The sequence below is a fragment of the Periplaneta americana genome, chromosome 10 (genome assembly GCF_040183065.1).
Source record: "Periplaneta americana isolate PAMFEO1 chromosome 10, P.americana_PAMFEO1_priV1, whole genome shotgun sequence".
NCBI classification, from domain to species: Eukaryota; Metazoa; Arthropoda; class Insecta; order Blattodea; family Blattidae; genus Periplaneta; species Periplaneta americana.
The window spans coordinates 157,875,074-157,900,462 of record NC_091126.1 but is presented as its reverse complement, the minus strand read 5'-3'; the positions used below and the strand labels follow the sequence as shown (position 1 = coordinate 157,900,462).

Below are 25,389 nucleotides of genomic sequence, written 5' to 3'. Positions count from 1 at the left end.
ATGTTTAGTACGTGTAACGAAGAAAAGAAATGAACAATGAAACATAGGACACATTATCATAACCTAAAATTAACTGTATTCAGAATGTCTCTGCGACAGAATTACAAAATCAGGAATGATAATATCACTTACTGCCAGTCTTAGTTGATCACGAAGGTATTTGTCTGTCAGTCGTGATCTAAATTTGGTTTTTACTATTTTCATTGTTGAAAATAACTTTTCACAAACGTAAGTTGTAGCGAACATGGCTTCGAAAGAGAAAGCGAAGAACAAATCTTCGGATATTTATTTTTTGGCAAAGATTTGATAAGTTCAACATTTGTTAAGGCCTTACATCTAGCTTTCATTTAACATCACATAGTAAATCTGTGCCTTTAAATTGAAGACCTAACCGCATTATTCGTACATCTGCTGAAAAGGGATCTTCGTACAGAGATAATAATAATAATAATAATAATAATAATAATAATAACTCTTAACCTTTTAATGTTTCATCAGTACCATGTAGTATAATGACGTTTTATGTTATACAACCGTTTTCCTCGTAATACTTGTGAACAAATTATACATTTAATATTCTCATCATATTCGCAGCAAAAAAATGCGTCCTCCCATCCTACTTGAAACTTTCGTGTTTGTAGATGTATATTTATTTGAGAGAGACATTGCGACGATACGCCACTCGCAGACCAGAGACAAATACAAATGGAACGGTGTTTGACTCCAGTGAGTGAAAGGGTGAGGTTTGTCGGAGGTAGAAAGCAAGAGAAATGCACGGCTATCATTGCGAGCCACAATGTGCTCGTGAGTCACATTTTCGCCACGGCTGGCTTATATAGATTCGTCGCTCTTATTTCCGCCAGCCAATCACGTTGCAGGTTGGCTACATTTAAGTGTGTGCGTCTTGTGATTCGCTGATGATGACGTTATGCATTTCCTAAGGCTCGATAAATACTTAATATAATCGCCCGCCATTTTGGCTCTTTCGTTGGCGTTCGCAGAAAGCACACGGGAACGTTATTTGCCGCTCACTTATTTGCTGAATTACAGTGCGTTTGATTTATTATCATAGGAGCTACGACAAGATAATGTTTAACGGTGTGGCAAATAGATTCTTCGTCTGTTACCTCGGCAACGAAAGAACAAAAATGGCGAACGATACTACCTACCTAGACTTTATAGAGCTGGACTAGTCATCTCAGTGCACCATGGTGCAGGCACAGTTTGCTCGCTAGCTCACTTCTATACCTAAGATATCAACTGTGCAGCAGGAGGTGGGGGGAAGGATTCGGGTGATGGCAGTGGCGCCCGTTCACTTGTTCAACTCTTTTAATCAGTCTCTAATAATTAAAATGAAAATAAAGGAGGAAGAAGCATGTACTTAATTTATTTTAAGACGAACTGTGTAGGCTAATAAGTAAATTACTTTTCAGTTCAAGACACGAATCAAGTTGTATTTTTCCGTTATGTATTGTAACGGTTTTGAAAGTAAATAGTTTTTTTTTTCATATTAAAGTAATCCAGAACTTACAGATATATAATGCATCTTCACTGTTACAAAATATTAAACAAATCGAATCCATTAGTAATATTTAAATCATGTCATTCTATTCATTTGTTCAAGTGTTGTCAATGAAATAAAATTAATTATCTATTTCTTTTAACTGTCACTATACGTTACAAAACCAATTATTTGTTATTATCTATAACATATGAAACATACTGTCGTTTCTGTTACAAGACTGAAGTACGCCTAAATTATTTTATTACAATGTAAATAACAAATGATAAAAATTATCATGCCGATCATTAGCATTGGTTTTCCTGTACTTTTGAATTCGTTTTTCCCCCCTCACTAACTGGTCAATGTTATGTGTCAATGCTCGTGTAGAACACAATTGAAGAAGACATTGTAAATTATGATTAGAAAGTTGGCTTCTGTGATGGGATGCGTTGGCTTGGCTCGACACACTGCACACTACTACCTCGTCAACCAGCGTCTCGGCGTTACGAACTAGAATGCAGGCCAGTTGACGATGGCTGTTATAGAGACTTTACCTTCCTAAGACGTAAGCAAAAAGGAGGAGTCACGCCGGGAATAACAGCGTCGCGAATACAGGATGTTTAAAAAATACGGGGCATAATTTCAGGTATGTATTTCCCACATGTAGACAATCAAAATAGTTCATTACAACAAGTGTCCGGAAATGCTTCATTTCCGAGTTATGGCCTTCACAAAATTGAAATTCAACGGAACGTTTTTCTTTCCGCAGGTCGTTGTCATTACAGAATATGTTCAAAATGTCCACCTCCTGCTTGAATACAGACCTCACATCGATGTCTCATTGACCTGCGAACACGATCCCAAACTCCAGGAGTATTGCGTATGTCCTCAGAACATGCCAAAATTCGATTCCGAAGGGATTCCAAATCGCACCGGAGACGAATAAACCAATAATTTTAAATGGCCCCACAAGTAGAAATCGAGAGGGTTCAGATCAGGTGAGCGTGGAGGCCAAGCAATTGGGCCACCTCTACCTATCCATCGAACAGGAAACCTTCGATCCAAGTATCGGCGAACCGTACGACTGAAGTATGCAGAAGTGCCATCATGCAAGAAGTGAATCTGTTGGCCATTGATCAGTGGAGTGTCTTCTGAGACATGAGGTATGGTGTTTTCCAGGCAGTTTGTGTACGCCTGCCCCGTAAGTCTGTTTACAAGTACATGGCGTCCAACTAATCGATCACCAATGATACCGGCCCACATGTTGAGGGAGAACCGCACCTGGTGATGAGATGGAACAGTTGCACGTGGGTTTTCATACGCCCATACATGCTGATTGTGGAAATTTGTTATGTCATCTAGTGTGAACTGTGCTTCATCTGTAAATAATACTAAGGCAGGAAAGTTCGGATTTACACCACACTGCTGCAAGAACCACTGAGAGAACCTAACTCGTGTAGGGTAATCTGCTGGTGACAGGGCCTGTACACGTTGCAAATGATAAGGATACAACTGATACTGTTTCAACAGTCTCCAGACACTCGTATGAGGAACATTGACTTGCAACGCTACCCTTCGTGTGCTGATAGAAGGAGTCATGTTCACAGCCTCCAGAATCTCCTCCTGTACTTCTGGAGTCGTAGATCTTGGTCGTCCCCTTCCCAAACCAGGAGAGTTAAATTTTCCATACTCGCACAGACGCTAATGGAGACGTACAAATGTCTTCCGATCTGGACATTGTCGCTGTGGGTACCTCTCCTGGTACAAACGACGAGCCAGCGCAGCATTGCCGTCCGCCTTACCGTACATGAAGTGTATCTCTGCCAGCTCTTGATTTGAATACATGTCGCACAGTCTAACGCCTACACAACACTGAATGTAACCTTCGCCTCGGAATGAACTGTCAGAGTGCCATCTTAATGTCTCCTTTGACGGCAACGACCTGCGGAAAGAAAGACGTTCCGGTGAATTTCAATGTTGTGAAGGCCATAACTCGGAAATAAAGCATTTCCGGACACATGTTGTAATGAACTATTTTGATTGTCTACATGTGAGAAATACATACCTGAAATTATGCCCCGTATTTTTTAAACACCCTGTATAATGCAGGCAAGTTGTATATGTCGCTCATCTGTAATTTATACGGACTTCCTCCATAATTAAGACTTTCACTGCACTTTCGTCTTCCGTTGAATTATAACGTATGCGATTTCCTTTTATTTTGTATCTTTAATAACGATTATTTACAGGTTTAAACTTATATTCTGATACAAGTAAAATTTTGGAAATTTGGTTTCTATCACACCGCTGTGGATGTGAAGGTATTGGCAGTATATTCTCGTGTTTCAAACCTGGAAACCTGGCCTACAGACATTTTCCAATATATTAGTAAAAGCAAAGCAAATAAATTGAGAAAACAAACTCTACATTGTTGAATACGAATAAATAGAGCCCACTCTTCCGTAATATCCCGCATTAAGTCATTCCAGGTACTTTGTTTCAGTATTGCTAATTTCTTCCATACTCAATGACTATTCCAAACAGAACACAAATGTTAACAATATAAAACAAACACATCGTGCAGTAACACGGAAATTCACAATATTTGGGCACTTAGTCTGTACTGTAAATATTAAACGAAACGCAAACTCGATAAATAAAAATCACGGTCTGTGAGCAGTGGAGAACTTATGAATTTGCAATTGTTTATATAGGAAGCGCCTTGCCATTACATTTTAAGCATCTACAATAAAATCTGTACAATGTATATTATTTAGGGATGTGTTTGTATTTATTCTGTACACCAGAATAACAAACATGTGGAAACCTTTCATATAAAAAGACAAACAACGTTAAAATAAAATCAGTTGGTTTACCTCACACGTAACCGGACGACAAATAGAAACCCCCATAGAATTTCTATTTACTTTAATTAGTTAATTAATCAATAACAATAATCACACACGATTGTATTTATCTCCTAATGTATGTCTCTGTAACGACACAGTCTATTTCAGTCGTGTTCATAATGCGTGTGTTCGTTTCATTTGTAATGTCCGCTAATACGATCACATTTCGTCTTCTTTCGATAAATTATTGTGGCTCAGGTTAAATGAGAGGAGAAAGTTACATTCCCTTTCTCTCTTATACCGAATTTTGCACACCTCTACTCCCTCTTACTTATCTGTCCGATTCCACAGTCTTTCTCGGTATCATAACTTAAATACTCGGTCACAATATGATAACACGCTAGAAATACCACTCCACACATCATCTCTTTATTCTTCATCTTTCACTGTTGCTACTTCTCGTCACTGGAATTCTCTGCCGCCTGAAGTCAAGGGCTGTCGAACTTTAATTTCCTTTAAATGTAAATTAGAAAAATATCTTATGATGAGTTGCCAGACCTAACGCGTTGCGAATATTTAATGGAATGTGTTTCACTGTATTTATTTTTATTTATTTTTTATTTTACTTATTTTTTATTTTTATTATTTTGTTTCTTATTCATATTGTGTAATCGTGTAAATCGTGTTTATTTATCACTTAACGCCAATATGTATCCCTCTGTGTTGTTTTTTTATTATTAATCTATTTTTGTGTACATTTTATTCAATTGTCGGTTTCTGGTTTAATTATGTAAATCCTACTTAAATGTAATCTAATACTAATATGTATACTAATGTGTTTATTTTTATTTCTACTGTGTACATTATTTATTGAATTATCGGCTTCTGTTTTTACGTGATTCGTATTTGATTGTAACAACATTAATATGTAATCCAGTAGGTTTATTTTTATTTTATGAGGTAAATTTTTATGTAACTACCTCTTTTGATCTCATTATGTACCTACATTGTATCAGTATGTAATTACTTAATTCTGATCCAGCTTTATGTTCAACTATGTAAGCAAGTTTTAATCCTGGTTGAGTGTAAGAGAAGGCCTTACGGCCTTAACTCTGCGAGGTTAAATAAAGCCATTATTATTATTATTATTATTATTATTATAATAATAATAATAATAATAATAATAATTATTATTATTATTATTATTATTATTATTATTATTATTATTATTATTATTATTATTATTATAGTCCTTTTCCACGCACATTTTATGTGGTGTCAGACGCACCACAGTCAATCAATTAACGCAGACTCCTCATCAAATCGATTCACCCAGTATGTTCTTAAATTACTTTTTTCTTATCCTTCTTCATATTCTTATCCTATCCTAATTTAGGAAATTAATTCCTCTTCCCACCTCAGAAGCCACTCCCTTTCTTTCGTTTAACAATACTGCGATTTCCTACTTGTTATTAAATTACTTTTTGCACTAATTTGGGGTTGTTTCATCGTGGGTTTTGGTTAAGTATATTATATGCAAATCAACCTTTCAGGTTAATTTGAATAATTTCGAGGGAAAAATTGTTCCGGGGCCGGGCATCGAACCCGGGACCTTTGGTTAAATGTACCAACGCTCTACCAACTGAGCTACCCGGGAACTCTACCAGACACCGATCCAATTTTTCCCTCTATATCCACAGACCTCCAAGTGGGCTGACAACCGTCAAGCAACCAACATTGAGTGCACACTAACTCTGTGTGACTTAACCTGTGGTTTTCTGTTAACGAACAGTGACGTGTATTATGCAAATCAAGCTTTCAGGTATAACTCCCTGTAAAGTTAATTTGAATAATTTCGAGGGAAAAGTTGTTCCGGGGTCGGGCATCGTTAACAGAAAACCACAATTTAAGTCACACAGAGTTAGTGTGCACTCAATGTTGGTTGCTTGACGGTTGTCAGCCCACTTTGAGGTCTGTGGATATAGAGGGAAAAATTGGATCGGTGTCTGGTAGAGCTTCCGGGTAGTTCAGTTGGTACAGCGTTGGTACGTTTAACCGAAGGTCCCAGGTTCGATGCCCGGCCCCGGAACAATTTTTCCCTCGAAATTATTCTAACTATATTATACTTACAGTATGTCACAGTTTCTTTGTTATCAGCACAAACTATCCATAAACCATGCTTGTACCAAATTTTCATCTTTCAATATTTGTTTACAGTTGATTCAGTTGGCTGCCTTAAAATAAATATAATATTTAACGATAAAAGAATCCTGAAACATTATACAGTAGTGGCAGTAAAAACCAGACCGACCCTTGTAGCTGATTTCAGAGCCTTGTTCACTCCAGAGCACGATAGACTGGTAACTAAGACTTTCGTGGTTCGAATCCTGCCTAGGAAGGAAACTTTTTTTGTTCCTTATTAAAATTTATTTCCAACATTTTCGATTGCAGCGATTCTCTTCACTTCGTCGTAATGTCCATGTTTCTGTCCGAAACAATGCTACACTCCATACAAAGCATTCACTAGTCTCTTCCTTACCTATTTTTGCAGAGGTCCGCAGAAGATAAGTTAATCCTTTTTGTATTAAAACCTTTCTTTGCCACTGCTAGCCTCCTTTTGACTTCTTGGCAGCTGCTCATGTTACTGCTTATAGTACACTCCAAGTATTTGAAGCTATCCTCATGCTCTATTGCCTCATTAGGTATTCGCACGTTTAGGGGAGAGTCGGGTAGTATCGGACATCGGGTAATATCGGACAGTGAGTTTCTTTCATCTACCACACGATGATAGTACCTGATTGACATGGTTACGTTTCTGTGATGTCGCATAGAGAAACGTAACCATGTCATTCAGGTACTACCATATGGTTGTAGATGAAAAAAACGCACTGTCCGATACTACCCGATGTCCGATACTACCCGACTCTCCCCTATCTCTTTATTTTTTCTTCTGATAACCATGGTCTTCGTCTTGTTTGTTTTTATTTTCATTCCATACTGCTCACAGCTGTTATTTAGTTGCAGTAACATATCCCTATACACTTGTCGTTGACGTTAACTCAAGACTATTACTGTAGAAACTTGAGTGTATTTTACACTACCTAACAAAACTTTAAAGCCACCTCTAGTAGTGAAGATATTTCTTTCTGCCTTTGTATTTATTAATATTTGAGGAGAAAAATTCGCTCCGGCGCCGGGGATCGAACCCGGGTCCTAGGTTCTTCGTACGAATCGCTCTGACCACTGAGCTACGCCGAATTCAATCCACAGTACTAGACCGAACCCTCCTTCAATGTTTCCCTTTTGGCCTGACTCCAAGTTAGGCATATAGGTTGACGTATATATCCAATGTCAACTGCCATTATACTAGGAGCGCACTCAGCTGAGTGGTTTGAAAATATTCTCATGGAAATTGTTTGTAAGGAAATGAATTAACAAAGCAGCTACTGCTACATCATAAGCAAAAGATACGTGCCCATGTATTGTAAAAGTGTGACCTCTATAGCTTCAGTACATTTCGAGAAAATAATTTTAATATTCTGATGATAGGAAGTTGCTGACCAATATCACCTTAAAAGCATAATGCAATAACAGTTTTGTTATGGAATGTTACACTTAAAATATATATAGCACCTAGGTAACTTTGCTTTGTACTGTAATATTGTTTTGATTAGTTTATTGATTACTTTTATAAGGCTAAAGATACCATCAATATCAATTCCAACTTATGTCATACGCAATCTCTCTCTCTCTTATATATATATATATATATATATATATATATATAAGTTATATATATTTTTTGGGATATCACTTTCTTTATGAATAATGTGTTTCATCCATTTAGTACAGTATAGTTGTACCACTATGGAATTTATGTGAATATTCCTTCTTAATCCAAGAGATGGAACTACTCAATCAGAGACAATTCTGTTCGACGTCGGGGTTGTATCCGGTGTGGCTTAGTGGATAAAGCATCAGCACGTAGAGCTGAAAACCCGGGTTCAAATCCCGGCGCCGGAGAGAATTTTTCTCCGTTCCATTACTCTTTCATCGTATAATGACGCAGAATATCTGCATGGAAATATCATATGTACTTCGGTACATTGAAATAATATATGACATGCGTAAATCACGAAGTGATTTAAAACGGCGCTTATTCCGTCGGATCCCGGCCAACCAGTCACTCATAACGAGTGCACCTCAGCACATGTGTGGACTTCGGTCCTATATTCATAGACATCTATGACGTAGTGCAGAGGGCGGCCACTAGAGGGAACCCAAGAAATGGAACTCAATCAGAGACAATTCTGTCCGACGTCGGGGTTGTATCCGGTGTGGCTTAGTGGATAAAGCATCAGCACGTAGAGCTGAAAGCCCGGGTTCAAATCCCGGCTCCGGAGAGAATTTTTCTCCGTTCCATTACTCTTTCATAGTATGATGACGCAGAATATCTGCATGGAAATATCATATGTACTTCGGTACATTGAAATAATATCTTTATTAACATTTAAAACCCAAGTGCAATATTAAGAAATTGTGTATTAGTACTTTGTTTTACAGACAATATAGATAATACAGTGTGAAACAGATAGAAGCCATATAAAAATAACGAAATCAAATTTCACGTTCCGTTGGAAGTTTGTGCACCACTGTTTTCTTAATCCAACAGGCTGCTTATTCATATACACAACCCTTCCTCTTTCCATACTTAGCGCTTGATGCCCGCGCACGACTTCAAGGTCAGAAAAATGCGCTTGCCTTGACATCACTGCTCTACTGCAAGCTATTTTAGCAGGTTCACTATCACTCACATCCTTTCATTGTAAATCAATATCTTTTCTCTGTCACTATAACTCTTAGAATTTGCTTGAAGCTCACTGCACACCCAATATTATAAATCAATGGAGATTCACTTTGTTTCTCTGCTTACTAACTATATTCGTAAAACAAGAAAATAGTGTGCATAATATACTATCGTCTATTAGTAAAGTCCTTAAGTCTATTTTTGAAGTGCTTAAGTACTCAGGGGAATTTATAATTTCCCAGTTCTAATCCTCTCTATTGCTGGGAACTCAGAGAATGTCCCTCATACTGAACAAGAGAAAGGCACCTGAGAGGTTTCCATGATAACACAGTCTAGTATATACAGTCACGAAGCTAAATATTTACTAAATATGCAAACATAGACAGTTGAAATATGCATCCATAGATAGTTGCTCACCACCAGGATCCCTACTATAGTCTCATCACAAACTCTTTCCCTAGCAGACCATAAAATGTATTGTACTTTCGATATCGTGTTCTTTTAAAAAAAATTAACACCTTCCTTCCACTATTGAAATATGAAAAATCATAAGTTTTATATATTATTTTCATAAAATATATATTATATTCTATAAACTCACCTTCCTGGAAGAAGAATAACTCTAACCTATTTTTCTTACAATTTATAGTAGGTACTACAAACGTCTCCTTGTCCCATATTATTATTGAAATTATTGTATTTTAGCCATTTACATTTATTACAACCGATAACGAACATTTCACAGTTTACATAGCTTTTAACAAAAATGCGAAATACGGCACAGTCAATGCCTTTTCGATCTAGACCAGGCCGTAATGTTTGTTCGGGTTTTCTATTTTAGTGTATGGAGCTCAGTGAAATATTACATTATAACTTTATTGCTTATCATTGCTAAGCTTTATTTAGTGCAATATGTCCATAAGTACCGTTTACTTCTTGTTGCATAATATGTTGCAGAAATAATTACAAAACTGTGTTATTTTAATGTGAAGAGAATTTTACATGTTAACATAATCTGTTCGCGTCAACATTTCAAGTTTAGAATGGAAGCTATTTTGAGGTTTAATAAAATAGAATTTATATGGTGATTTCAATTTAGCACATCTACCTTCCTTAATTTTAGACAAAACATTTACCATACCACTCCTATGAAATTAGTGTACGTACAATTGTGTTACTTCGTCTCTTAAGTAGTAGATAAATACAATAATTCAGTACTCAATTTTAGTATTAAAATACAGACAAATTGAATGTCCGGGGTATCATACATGGCATTATGCTTAATTATAATGTATGATTGCGAATTTAGGAATATAGGCCTAAGTTAAATATAGTAAACATAACCTATAATTTTCATATGAATGGCAAGGCACTGGAGATCACTAAATTTAGACAGAAAGGGGCAACTGGTACAGTAAACATAACCTATAATTTCAACATGTTTAAATATTCGTGCGGTGCAACTGAAAATTATTGAATCGTGCATAAATGAATGTTTACACTGTTCGTTAACAGAAAACCACAATTTAAGTCACACGGAGTTAGTGTGCACTCGAAGTTGGTTGCTTGACGGTTGTCAGCCCACTTTGAGGTCTGTGGATATAGAGGGAAAAATTGGATCGGTGTCGGTTAGAGTTCCCGGGTAGCTCAGTGGTAGAGCGTTGGTACGTTAAACCAAAGGTCCCGAGTTCGATACCCGGCTCCGGAACAATTTTTCCCTCGAAATTATTCAATGTACAAGAATTTCGTAAAATTTAATCGAAATAAAGGCAGGTATTACACATACGAATAACGTAATTTTCATACCATCAATAATATTAAAGCTTAAATCGCAAGTGAATTATGTCTGAAGTGTCTCATAATCATTGTTTTAAATTTTATTAATGGAATTACACTACATTTTAGAGAAACATATGTTACTGTTTATGCATTCCAACTAATTTATACGGTTGAAACGCCGCCCTTCGTGCGTGATCGGGTTAAGCGAGTTGCATGGTCTGCCTTACGGCCTGTATTAGATCACGATGGCTATGACACAGTCTACTGTTCCTAGTACTCACAGCGCTCCAAGCGGCTAGCAACTATCGCGAGATTTGGAAAAAAAAATCATCCCAAGCTTCATGACTGTATATAGTAGACTGTGATAATAATCCGTTTGACTTTTTTTTTTATTTTCATAAATAATAATAGGACGAACAGAGTAAAATCACGTAAACTCCTCACTGATGATAGCACGGGAACTACGATTCGATGTCCGTAGTTGTAAAGTGTCGTTAAATGAAGAATACCCACTTGAACGACGTCGTTTATCGACATCAGTCCCTAAGCAGAGGAGGGCTGACTTTGCGGTAATCCCCGCATAGATTCAGAAGGCGGAGTTGTTTGTCGTCCAGCTGCTGCCACTCAGGTCGCAGAGATAAACTCTAAAAAGACTATTGTGCTTTTCGTGTCACTCCAGCATTCGCACAAATCTCTTCTCTTCCACCAAACCCCCTCGCATCTCCCTTTGCATTGGAAAAGCCCTGTGGCTTAAATGCGGGTAGCCACAGGGCTAATCCTTTACTGTCCAAACAGTTCCTGCCATGCTACTCTTCCACTAACCGAAACCCGAAAAAAAAAACACTTTTTATGGCGGGTGTGTCAGAAGCGAAGTATAACCAAGAAATAAACCCTCCGACAAGGAAAATAAATGGACAATATTAAGGTACAGCGTAATGAGTATTGTATTCAAAATATGGTCACCCTAATACGTTAGTCTCTTAAATTTAAAGGTATTAAAGGATTTTGTTACAGCACGGCTTCTACGCACGCTCCTCTCTTCATTTCCATAAGTCGTTCAGAGGGAAAGACTTTGGTGAAATACTTGAAAGCCGTGTGCGGAAACCGGCGAAGGAAAAAGTCCCTATAATGTCGTAAACAAGGCGCGGAAGAAGAAAATATCTGCCTCTTCGAGGGTGGGTGCGAAGAGAAACATTTCCAAAAATAGTTTCACGGCATTGAATACTCGTGACGCCACAACTACACAAATTGAAGGCAAATCCCCACATGCGTTCTATTTCAAGTTGACACTTCAAATGTAACACAATGTCCTTGATATCCCGGCATAATCAAAGTAAAAATGCTGTGGCTACCCGCTTCTCGTTTTCAAAATTTATCCGCATATCATCAGCTAAGTACAAGATCTCATTATAACAATTTACTCATTATACCCTACCACAAGACATCTTTATATTCTCCATCCCACACAGTTTCAGTTGCTAGAAATTGGAACTCGCTTCCGAGTGATATAAGGGGTTGTTGGACAATAACTTCATTTAGGTCAAAATTACATAAATTCTTACTTAACAGATGAATTGCTGATTAATATTTGTTACTTATAATGAAACTAACATCTGTCCATTCTTATTATTATTATCTTTAATTTCTCTAAATAGATTTACAAAACCTCTAATGACAATTACATTAATATTCTCATTATAGAAATAGAAATATATATATTCTCCCTGTAACATAGTCCTAGTAAGCTTATATTAAATTAATTTTCATCATTTTACTAGCTATCTCAAATATTAAATTAATTATAATTCATTGAATTAAATTAGCTCATAAATTAAGTTACTACTTTACCTTATAGATTTATCTAAATTTAAATAAATGTGTAGTGAAGATTATTGCTGGAGAACCTTTTAAGTGTAGTGAAAATATTTGTAATTTAAATTTATGTACTGTATTGATTAAGGCTGGTTGAGTGGAAGAGAAGGCCTTATGGCCTTAACTCTGCCAGCGAAAATAAAACATTATTATTATTATTATTATTATTATTATTATTATTATTATTATTATTATTATTATTATTTCTCTGTAAATTTGTTTATCGGTTAGCTGGCTTCTTAATAAAGAAGTAGTGGTTCGATTCCCCTTGGCGCCTGAATCCAAGCAATTCTAAGCAAGTTTATTTCCTATTAATTGTCTTGTCGACAATACAGTAGTAACAGTAGTATTATTTATTAAATAGCAACAGAAGTATTAATAACGCAATAGTAACAGAATTATTAAGTATGTAGTTGTAACAGTATAATCGATAATGAAATAGCTACATCAGTATTAATAATGCAATAGCAATGGAGTTAATAAGTAATTGTAACAGTATAATTGATAATGAAATAGCAACACCAGCATTAATAGTGCAATAGTAACAGAATTAATATATTGTAGTTCTAACAGTATAACTGATAATGAAATAGCAACAACTGTATTAATAATGAAATAGTAAATAATTACGAACTATGTAGTTTTGACAGTATAATTTATAATGAAATTGCAACATCACTATTAATAATGCAATAGTAACACAATTATTAAGTGTGTAGTTGAAGCAGTATAGGCTAAATTATAATGAAATAGCAACATTAGTATTAATAACGCAATAGTAATGGAGTTAATAAGTAGGGTATGTAATTGTAACAGTATAATTGATAATGAAATGGTAACATCAGTATTAATAATGCAATAGTAACAGAATTAATATATGTGTAGCTGTAATAGTATAACTGATAATGAAATAGCAACATCAATATTAATCATGAAATAGTGATGAATTACGAACTATGTAGTTTTAACAGTATCAACATCAGTATTAATAATGCAATAGTAACAGAATTATTAAGCGTATAGTTGTAGCAGTATAGGTTAAATGATAATGAAATAGCAACATTAGTATTAATAATGCAAGAGTAACAGAATTATTAAGTGTGTAGTTGTAACAGTATAGGATACATGATAATGAAATACCAACATTAATATTAATAATGCAATAGTAACAGAATTATTAATTATATTGTTGCAAAAGTATAATTGATAATGAAATAGTAACTCCAGTATTAATAACTTAATGCAATAGTAACAAAATTATGAAGTATGTACTTTTAACAGTATAACTGATAAAGAAATAGCGACATCAGTATTAATAATGTAATAGTAACAGAATTATTAATTATGCAGTTGTAACTGTATGATTTATAGTGAAATAGCAACATTAGTATTAATAATGCAATAGTAACAGAATTACTAAGTATTAAGACGTAACAGTACATAATTGATAATGAAATAACAACATCAATATTAATAATGCAATAGTAACTAAATTATGAATTATGTAGTTGTAACAGTATAACTGATAGTGAAAGAGCAACATCATTATTAATACTGAAATAGCAACATAATTATTAATAATTTAATAGTAACGGATTTATTAATTATGTACTTGTAATAGTATAATTGATAATGAAATAGCAACATCAGTATTAATAATGAAATAGGAACAAAATTATTAATTATGTAGTTGTAACAGTATAATCGACAATGAAATAGCAACATTAGTATTAATAATACAATAGTAATGGAAATATTAAGCATTGTATGTAATTGTAACAGTTTAATTGCTCATGAAATAGCAATATTAGTATTAATATTACAATAGTAATGGAAATATTAAGTATTGTGTGTAATTGTAACAGTATAATTGATCATGAAATAGCAACGTTAGTATTAATAATACAATAGTAATGGAAATATTAAGTATTGTGTGTAATTGTAACAGTATAATTGATCATGAAATAGCAACATTAGTATTAATAATACAATAGTAATGGAAATATTAAGTATTGTGTGTAATTGTAACAGTATAATTGATCATGAAATAGCAACGTTAGTATTAATAATACAATAGTAATGGAAATATTAAGTATTGTGTGTAATTGTAACAGTATAATTGATCATGAAATAGCAACATTAGTATTAATAATACAATAGTAATGGAAATATTAAGCATTGTATGTAATTGTAACAGTATAATCGATCATGAAATAGCAACATTAGTATTAATAATGCAATAGTAACAGTATTATTAATTATGTAATTGTAACACTATAACTGATCATGAAATAGCAACATCAGTATTAATAATGCAATAGTTCCTTTTCCTGTCAGGAACCACGGCATGAAGTTTGTCTCTACAGTTAATATTCACCCTGTAGGCTATTGAAAACAGTCAAAACTTAAATTAGAAAAGGAAGAGAAATTGCATACGTAATGTGACACATAAAATACAACATTTTTTTTTCAACTTGCTAAAAGTGAAACTGGGGGCGCTCTTTCACAAACTGATGCGAGTACATATTCATTGCTCTGTGATACGACTTCCGTTACAAGTAATTACGATAGTGAAAGTGAAACTAATGGTGATATCGATCACTGTCCACCTAATGAAAGTAATGACAGCGATGAGCGTGCAAATGAATTAAGTAAAATTAGTGATTATCAAGCGTTCTGGGCAATGGACGAAGCAACGATAAACTAGTTGACTAATCAAGAGTTGAAACAAAATTTGAAACATATCAGATCCAGCAGAGGGAAGGATGATGATCGCTAGAGGTATTGTAGTACAGGTGGGGCCTACATCATTAATGAAATTTAAAGCCATAATTATTTAATTTTAATTTTCCTCATATTTACTACTTTCAATTGAATGATGATTATTCAATCCTCTGTTTTCATTTCGATTAAATGAGTAGATCCGTATTTATGTTTGGGGACAGCTTTATAATGACCTGTGGCGGTAATAATGTAAAACACAAAATGATTCATCGTATTATGGATATAATACAGTTCGATTCTCATGTGTTCCAGATGACAATATGATGAAATAAATTTTCATATTGCGACGTTTCAAGTAACAAAAGTGGTAGAAGAGAAACTGAAACACTGAGAGTATATAACGTTCATGAAATTGAGGTTGGAGGACTAAAGGTAAGATTAGAATCTGCGGTATGACTGCACGTTGAAAATTTATGGAAATAAAAGAAGAAACAGAAATACTTAAAGAAAACATACCTCGTAGTCTCTTCGTACAGCAAAAAGTAATAATAATAATAATAATAATAATAATAATAATAATAATAATAATAATAATAATAATAATAAACCCTGTTAAAAATCTACTTCCAGGATTTAGTAAAGAACTGCTTTCAGAACATGGGAGGAGTGGTAGTAGGAGGAAGAAGAATAAAGTGCATAAGAATTGTTGTCTTGGAATCCACTTAAAGAAAGAAGAATCTTCAACTCTCTCTTATTACTATTTAAAATCATCCACACCTCCACACCCTCTTACCTAGCATCTCGTTTTGTTTACTTTTCACTACCTTGAACCCGGAATATGTATCTTCTCTCTATTCCTCTGCACAGAACATCCTTCTACTCATCATCTTTCAGCATATCTATTCCACACCTCTGGAATTCTCTCCCTGACCATGTCAGAGACTGTCGGACGATATCAAAATTCAAATTTAAATTAAAAATCACATTGTAGTTCATTGAATTGCTCGTTGATCAACTGTCAGGTTGCGCAACTTCGGCTTAACTCATGATATATAATAAATATTGTAACTATGCTGTTGTAAAATTGACAATTAATATGTAATGAATTTATTATTATTATTATTATTATTATTATTATTATTATTATTATTATTATTATTATCATTATCATTATTATTAGTTATCACTTTCATCATTACTATCTCTGTTTTCTTTCTTTTTTCTTGTATTAGCTCGATGAGAGCTCTATAGCGTTCTTTTGACTCTGTTGACCCTCTATACGGCTTTAATTTAATATGTATTATTTTCATCAGTGTTTGTATTACTTTTTTGTATTTATATGTGCTATCTGGTAGGATGGAAGGGAAGGCTTTACGGCCTTAATCCTGTCAGATTATATAAATAAATAAATTAGTTAATAATAATAATAATAATAATAATAATAATAATAATAATAATAATAATAATAATCCCTGTTCAACATCTTCCAGGATTTAGTAAACTGCTTTCAGAACACGGGAGGAGTTATAGTAGGAAGAAGAAGACTAAAGTGCATAAGATTTGCTGATATAGCATTGTTAGCAGAAGAGGAAATTATACTAAAGAATACGCTACTGAAGTTAAATGACAGCTGTGAGCAGTATGGGATGAATATAAATGCAAATAAGACGAAGAGCATTGTTTTTTTAGTTGGTTATTTAGCGACGCTGTATCAACTAATAGGTTATTTAGCGTCGATGAGATTGGTGATAGCGAGAAGATATTTTGGCGAGATGGGGCCGAGGACTCGCCATAGATTACCTGACATTAAACTTACGGTTGGGGAAAAAACTCAGAAAAAAGCCTACCAGGTAATCAGCCCAAGCGGGGATCGAACCCGCGCCCGAGTGCAACTTCAGTCCGGCACTCCTTAACCGACAAGAGCATTATCATAGGAAGAAAAATACAGAGGATAAGTTTTCGAATTCTAAGTAAGGCAGTAGAGCAAGTGGACAGCTTCATATACTTGGGGTATATACAGGACGTTTCAAAAATACGGGGCATAATTTCAGGTATGTATTTCCCACATGTACACAATCAAAATAGTTCATTACAACATGTGTCCGGAAATGCTTTATTTCCGAGTTATGGCCTTCACAGCATTGAAATTCACCGGAACGTTTTTCTTTCCGCTGGTCGTTGCCGTCAAAGGAGACATTAAGAGGGCACTCTGACAGTTCATTCCGAGGCGAAGGTTACATTCAGTGTTGTGTAGGCGTTAGACTGTGCGACATGTATTCAAATCAAGAGCTGGCAGAGATACACTTCATGTATGGTAAGGCGGACGGCAATGCTGCGCTGGCTCGTCGTTTGTACCAGGAGAGGTACCCACAGCGACAATGTCCAGATCGGAAGACATTTGTACGTCTCCATTACCGTCTGTGTGGATATGGAAAATTTAACTCTCCTGGTTTGGGAAGGGGACGACCAAGATCTACAACTCCAGAAGTACAGGAGGAGATTCTGGAGGATGTCAATGAGACATCGATGTCAAGTCTGTATTCACGCAGGAGGTGGACATTTTGAACATCTTCTGTAATGACAACGACCAGCGGAAAGAAAAACGTTCCGGTGAATTTCAATGTTGTGAAGGCCATAACTCGGAAATGAAGCATTTCCGGACACATGTTGCAATTAACTATTTTGATTGCCTACATGTGGGAAATACATACCTGAAATTATGCCCTGTATTTTTGAAACACCCTGTACAGTATAAGCAGTAACATGAGCTGCTTCCAGGAAGTCAAAAGAAAGATAGCAATGGTAAGGGAAGTTTTAATATAAAAAAGAAGCATCTTCTGCGGACTTCTGGAAGAAGAACTAAGGAAGAGACTAGTCAAGTGCTTTGTATGGGGTGTGGCATCGTATGAGGCAGGAACATAGACATTACGACGAAGTGAAGAGAAGCGAATAGAAGCATTTCAAATGTGGATATGGAAAGAATGGAACGTGTGAAGTGGACAGAGAGAATGAGAAATGAAGCTGTGCTGGAAAGAGTGGGTGAAGAAAGATTGATGCTGTAACTGGTCAGGAAGAGGAAAAAGAATTCGTTGGGTCACGGACTGAGAAGAAACTGCCTACTGAAGGATGCACTGGAAGGAATGGTGAACGAGAAAAGAGTTCGGGATAGAAGAAGATATCAGATAGACGGCATTAAGATATATGGATCATATGAGGAAATAAAGAGGAAGGCAGAAAATAGGGATGATTGGAAAAAACTGGATTTGCAGTGAAAAACCTGCCCTTAGGCAGAACACTAAATGAAATGAATGAAGAAATAATAATAATAATAATAATAATAATAATAATAATAATAATAATAATAATAATAATAATAATAATGATAATGATAATTATAACAATAATCATAATAATTATCATAATAATCCGTGGCGCTACAGCCCTTGAAGGGCCCAGGACCAGCGGCTGCTGGCCTCACGTTCAAATGCCGAAGCAGAAGTGGATGGTCATCCAACCAGAATGGAGGTATCGTGTGGTTAGCACGATGATCCCCCAGCCTTTATAGATGATTTTCGTAACCGAATTTCGCTGCCTATCCTAGCTCCCCAAGTGCATCACAATGTTGGGTAGGCACCGGTCCCATACAGTGCCCTAAATTTCGTGAGAAAATGTCTTCTCCCATGAGGACTCGGAGCAATGCGCATTCCGTAACGCGAGCCTTAGACAGGATGCCTAGAGCACGACGACATGGCGCGGGACTAGCAAGAACTAGGCTATATTCTTTTCGCTGTAAGAAAAATCCTACTGTAAACATAAGCACGTGGCTGTCATACCCGTGATTGGCTCCCAGTCGAAACACTCACACGACGCAGGAAAATATAGTTCGTATTTCGAAACCATAATCTTATATTATTTGAAAATAAAAAATTGAATTCTAGTTGTTAAATATAATGAAACATATAACTTCACTCATAAGTAAAACGCTATGTAAAAGAGAAAATACTTTTCTATTTTGTTATGTACTATGAACGCGGATGAATACCAACAGTAATACCGAGGTAGTCTGTTCTTGTAACAAGCTGGCGTCACTTGAACTCGTAGTTGGCTTCTGCATCCTCGGTGTGTGTGGTTATTAAGCATAAGAGTGAAAATCCTCTCAAAAGCGGAGAAAAACATTTAGTCTTAAATGTATATAATAAGTTATGTGAGTTTTAATTACAGTATTATAAAGTAAATGTTTCCTAAGCAAACGAATACATAGTAGTGAGGTTAGGCCTACTTGACGAGTAACGGGAAATGTTTAACATGAAACAGAATGTACAACAGTAGGCAGGAACATGTACTGAGATTCTATGAGCGTATTCCGAATCTCACCAGTGAGCAATCCGATGGCATCACGGTGTTCCGAATTCCACCGATGACGTCATTGATGCTCCACCGATGTCGCACCGGTGCCATCAACTTGCAGAGGTGGTGGCAGTCTCCATCAGCCGCCGTCATTGAATCTGATTGGTTCATGTATAGGGCGGGAATTAGCAGACAAATAACATCGTGCACTGTTGTGTCATGGCGGTGTGTTCTGCTTTAGTTCTGCTGTATTGTTTGTAATGAGCACAACGTAAAAGCAATATGTTAATGGCTTAGGACCGAACATGTCAACGGTCCAGTTATTACTACTGGTTCAAGAAATAAATTGTTTATGCTATCTTTTCTTTGAACGAGATGGGAGTACAAAAATTTCGCAAAATTTTGCTAGCGTAGCACAGACAACTTGTACAGTCGCCATGACAGCTATCGATCCTTCCAGCAGTTTTGTTCCTTATTTCGCTGCAACGTGACGTCACTGATGCCACCGAACCGGTGAGATTCGGAATACGCTGTATGGCGCCAAACAGCGGCCAATGAAGCCTCACTTAAATCACGTGCTATTGTTTATATTAGGAATTTTCTTACAGCGAAAAGATTATAGTAGGATTTACAAAAACTTGAACACTTCCTTTAGAATCATATGAAGTCAGAGGATGGGAAAATTTTCTCGAAGAACGGAAGGAACGTGGTTTATTGAAGTAATAGGAGTTATTTTCGATTACACATACCTGAAGGAGAGTTTATTACAAGCGACAAGTACAAGTACACACAGCAAGGAACTAGACGTTTGTTTTCTTCTGTTCCTGAAGTAACATCGTTTCTGCAAGCTATATAAAAGTCCACAGCAGAGTAGAACACAAAATTTAAATGCCAGCAAACTATTGTCATTAAGTTCCATCAGAACTTGGGGCTGGATAGTGTTCACGTATTTCCTTCAAGTAATATATTTTTGTAGAAGTATCCGCATGCAGGAGGGAGTGACAGGTACTGAACGTGGACGGGCTAAAGGGGATTACGGGGATCCAGACTCCGATGCTCGGAGGCTGCAAGCAAAGGAGAGAGTTTCTTTCCTTTTTTAGGAATAAAAAGTTGGGGGGGAAGCTATCAATATTCTACAGGGGGCATTAATTTCCGGGTCTGAGGGAACTACCTGCATGCTTAAACAGGCAAAAAACCCACGGGCTCATGTATAGACACGAAGACATGCAACAAAGGCTTACATCTTGTGAAAGACAGCAAACTTATTTATTCGTTTCCTAATTAAGTGGCATAGCGAAGTCGCATCTGTGAGATCACACCGAGTGAGAAATGTTGTCATGTTTTCTTACACAACCCTTTATATGTAAATACAAATGGGATCATCTTTGGGAGCTCTTTTGTGACTGATTTTCGAAGGATAAATAATAGTGCTGTTGATCGATCAAAATATTTAATCCATTAACTATTTGAATTTAATCGATAGTTTAATCGAGTTTTGATCGAGTTGAAATAATGTTTTAATATACTGTACTCTACTGTACAGTATTCTATTTAAATATGTAATTTTCTATCAAATTCATGATTATTTTGAAAATTCAAATCTCTTTAGTACTAACCAATTTGGCTCTAGGAAATGTAAATCAACAAATGATGCAATTGAGCTTTTAATAACGGATATTTTAAGAAACTTTGAAAATAGGTCACCAGTTAATGCTATATTCTGTGATCTCACTAAAGCGTTTGATTGTGTTGATCATAATTTCATTTTATCACAGTTAGAAAAATTTTATGGTGTTCGAGGGAACACGCTAAATATTTTTAGAACCTATCTTCATGGCAGAAGTCAATTAGTTGCTATAGGTGAAAATTGGTCAAGTCTCACCACTACACATTATGGGGTTCCACAAGGCTCAATAATTGGTCCTCTATTATTCGTAAGAGCAATAAATGACCTTCCAGAATTCATTAAAGCAATAACAATTATGTATGCAGATGACACTACTTTCCTATGTTCTTCCTCTGCTCTAAATCAATTACATGCTCTCAACAACGACACTCTATCACAGATGGCTTTATGGTTTGAATCTAATGGTTTCTTGCTTAATCAAAAAAACTATCAACATAACTTTCAGCCTAAATTATCTTATAAATAAGGACAACAGACTCAACTACACAAAATGTCTAGGACTTTTTATAGACTCCAGTTTAACATGTGATAAGCACATCGAATACATATGCACAAAGCTATCAAGAGTTTTATAATTGTTAAAGAAATTAACGACTTGCATTTCTCAAATTTATTTAAAATGTGCCTACTTTTCTTTCTTTCAGTCGATAATCGAATATGCCCTAATTTCCTGGGGAAATGGAACCAAAATTGGATCTAGATCTGGATCTAGAACTTTACACTCGACAAAATATCGACAATTACTCATTAGTGGCCAATATACATGATCATGGAATTAGAAATAGTAAACAAATTAACATTCAATATTGTAGGTTACACAAGAGCAACACAAACTTTTTAATTATGGGGATGAAATTATATAATAAGCTCCCAAGTCAATATTATAAATTACCAATCAATAGCTTCAAAACTAGATTTTACAATTGGTTATTAAATAACCCTTTTTATTCTGTTGCTGAGTTTTTCAACACAAATTTGTATGAAATTGTATTTTAATAAATAAGTTTAATTGCAATTTAGTTAGGTTTCTTTAATGTAAAAGTTTCAAATTATTTCATGTTTTCATTGTATTATTTAAATTTCACTATTTCTTTTATTAGTGTTTTTTAAAAATGTAGTTAAATGTTTTTCAATGTATTATGACGAAGCCTAAAAGTGTATGTCTAATGGCCAAATAAATTGAATTGAATTGAATATAAATAACTGATTAAATGGCGATCTGACTCGTGTTAATTATGTAAGCATATGCGGCTTACAGCTGTTTCGCTGCTACTTGACACCATCCTCAGAGCTTTCTGTGTCTCGGCGCCATCTCAACTTCGCTGCCTGTTGTGTGGGTGCGTTCGTGTGATGAAGAGTTGTGTCAAATAGTGTGTGTGTTCTGAAATTGATCTGTGTGTTGAGAATTTGATTAGGGTGTGTTTTAGTGTGTCTGTATATTTCATATTGTTCTAGTGTGTTGAATTTTTGGTTTTTGGGTTGTATGTGTAGGATTTCCATGTCTGTATTTATGTTATTGTATGTGTGGTTAGCATTAGTTATGCGTTCGTCATATGTGTCCTCTGGTTATTGCTTTAATATGTTCTTTGTATAGAGTTTGGAATGATCTGCCTGTCTGTCCAATGTAGAAACTGTCGCAACTATTGCATGTGCGTTTCTACACGCCTGCATGGTTGTATTTATTTGCTTGTGTTTTTTGTGTGTTGAGATGTCTTTGTACTGTGTTTTCTGTTCTATATGTTATGTTGTATTTCTGTTTTTTGAATGAGGATGCGATCTTTTGTGTGTTTTCTCAACACACAGATAATTTTCAGATCACACACACTATTTGACACAACTCTTCATCACACGAACGCACCCACACAACAGGCGTCGAGACAGAGAAAGCTCTGAGGATGGTGTCAAGTAGCACCGAAACAGCTGTAAGCCGCACATGCTTACAAAATTAACACGAGTAAGATCGCCATTTAATAAATTATTTTTAATAGCCTATACTGTACTGTAATAAAGGTAAAACAATAGCAATCCCAATTTCAATAAATAATAAAGATAATAAACCAATTTCATCTACACTACAAATTAAAGTGTATAACTTTGATTGTTACCATATAAATTGCAATTGTTCAGTTATTAATGAAGTTAAGGAGGTTAAATACTTAGGTGTAATTATTGATAATCATTTAGAATGGAATAATCATATTCACTATATTTGTAATAAATTACGAAAAACATTATATTATTTTGTTGTTCTAGGAAATATTTTGTCAATTAACTGTTTATGTATAATTTATTTAGCACTATTTCAACCTATATTTATGTATAGTATTATGGCACATTTAATGAAAGTCGCATGTAGAAATTGTAATTAATTATTTCAATACCCAAATAATTTTCATTCTCTTTCTTTTTGGCGAAAATTTAAATTAGATCTCTATAGTTCTATTATTCGTCTGCACTGTCACTTTTCGTCTTAACCTCATTGATGTCAACAGTCGATAATGTCTTTCTTCAGTATTCAGGGGACTTTGGTGAGCTTATGCGCATGCGCGTCTCGCGTACTCATCAGTATATGCTTCAATCCGCTGACTATTACATTACGACTATTTAGTCCTGATAGTCCCCGGCGATGTGCGCCTGCGCCAGGAGAGTCCATTTAGTTTCGCCAAGGTGTGTTTGGGTTAGTCTCTCGCTTGTCGTCGGAGCGATCGGAAGTCATGCGTAAGGTAGAGCGGTATGTTTCTAGTAAAATTAAGCTGTACTGCATTCCTTTACCGACCGCTCGCCCTTATCTCTAATCCGAAGCTCTCCCCACTACTCCCATTACTTCCCCTCTTTCGCGAAACAGAGCTGTCAGGAATAAATAATCGGTCTGTACTAACAGTTCCCGAACTATGTCAAAAGTTTCTTGAAATGTCCGACTGCAGTACATTTTTCAGGTTCAGAACTGGTTTGGAGTAAGTTGGAACCCCTTTTCTATACTGCGCATGCTCCCAATACTTACTGACGGTTCCCGACTTGTTGGAACGAACCTATAGCCATCCCGCTTCTTCATGGGTTCGAAGCCGGATCCTTCTAGACCGCAGCGACCTCCATCCCGCCTCGTGTTTCAAATATATCAAGGAGTATAAATTTCGGAATAAGACATTCTTGTGTTAAATTCTAACGTACATTGTTTACATGTTTCGACCTATTAATGGGTCATCCTCAGAACTGGTCGTTATTGGTCTTGGCGCCTCTTGTTTTGTTTCCTGTGAGGGTGTGTTCGTGTGGTATAATGTAGAGTCAAAGAGTGTGTTTATTCTGAAATTGAGTTGTGTGTTGAGAATTTCGATGGGGTGTGTCTTTGTGTGTCTGTATATTTCATATTGTTCCAGTGTGTTTAGTTTCTGGCTTTTTGGTTGGATGTGTAGTATTTCCATGTCTGTGTTGATGTCTTTGTGGGTGTGGTTAGCATTTGTGAAGTGTTCTGCATATGCTGAGGTGTTTTGTAATTTTGTTATGGCTGTGATGTGTTCTTCGTAATGTGTTTGAAATGATCTGCCTGTCTGTCCTATGTAGAAGTTGTTGCAGGTGTTACATTTGAGTTTGTATACGCCTGTATGGTTGTGTTTGTTTGTGTTGAGATGTTTTTGTAGAGTGTTATTTGTTCTGTATGCGATGTTGTAATTTAATTTCTTGAATGAGGTTGCAATTTTGTGTGTGTTTTTGTTTTCGTATGTTAGTGTGATGTATTTTTTGTGTTCTTGTGTTTGTGTTGTATTCTTCTGTTTTTTTTGTGATTATGTTTTGTCTTATGTATTATGTTGTCTATTATGTTGGG

General features: G+C 35.6%; 2 non-coding genes across 2 annotated transcripts; both read right to left on the bottom strand.

Moving 5' to 3' along the window:
• Window positions 1-5,937: 5,937 nt before the first annotated feature.
• On the bottom strand, window positions 5,938-6,010 carry TRNAN-AUU (transfer RNA asparagine (anticodon AUU)). The gene has a single exon. It is a non-coding gene; the product is annotated as a tRNA-Asn (tRNA).
• Window positions 6,011-7,538: 1,528 nt separating this feature from the next.
• On the bottom strand, window positions 7,539-7,611 carry TRNAR-ACG (transfer RNA arginine (anticodon ACG)). The gene has a single exon. It is a non-coding gene; the product is annotated as a tRNA-Arg (tRNA).
• Between the last annotated feature and the right edge of the window lie 17,778 nt (window positions 7,612-25,389).